At 39.1% G+C, this 558-nt stretch overlaps 1 long non-coding RNA gene across 1 annotated transcript; it reads left to right on the top strand.

The window, feature by feature from the left end:
- Positions 1-19: 19 nt before the first annotated feature.
- LOC113473542 lies at positions 20-556 on the top strand. Its single transcript, XR_003395488.1, has 2 exons — positions 20-67; positions 441-556. It is a non-coding gene; the product is annotated as an uncharacterized LOC113473542 (long non-coding RNA).
- The last annotated feature ends 2 nt before the right edge of the window (positions 557-558 follow it).

Here is a 558-nt window from a genome sequence, read left to right as displayed (position 1 = left end):
TAAGAATAACCTCTATTATTACTGATCAAGATGGTAAGAATAACCTCTATTATTACTGATCAAGATGGTAAGAATAACTTCTATTATTACTGATCAAGATGGTAAGCATAACCTCTATTGTGACTCTTGAGTGGAAGGTAACCACTAGGCGAGGTTAACGCCAGAGGCGTTCTCTACCACCTAACCCTTAGAGCTCCCTTATTATGCGGTGAAATTCTCCAATAAATGATAAAATTCCATGCCTGGGATCGAACTCACGCCTTCCTGTTTTCCAGGCGAGCGTCTTGACCACTACACCACCGAGGCATGTTTTTCTGCTTTCTTAGCTTAATCTTTGGTTTCAGGTAATGTTTAGCTTGTAGTTATTATGATGAACCTATGGTCTAATAATACTCTGAAGGAATCAGTAGTACTAAAATACTCTTTATTATTGGTTTCAGGTAATGTTAAGCTAGCATTGGGTGCAGCAGGAGGTACCAAGATCACTACCAGTATTGCGCAAGTTATTATGATGAACCTATGGTCTAATAATACTCTGAAGGAATCAGTAGACGCAGC

This window comes from Diaphorina citri, unplaced genomic scaffold (assembly GCF_000475195.1).
Source record: "Diaphorina citri unplaced genomic scaffold, Diaci psyllid genome assembly version 1.1 scaffold40585, whole genome shotgun sequence".
Taxonomy (NCBI): domain Eukaryota; kingdom Metazoa; phylum Arthropoda; class Insecta; order Hemiptera; family Psyllidae; genus Diaphorina; species Diaphorina citri.
This window is presented reverse-complemented; position numbering and strand designations above follow the sequence as displayed.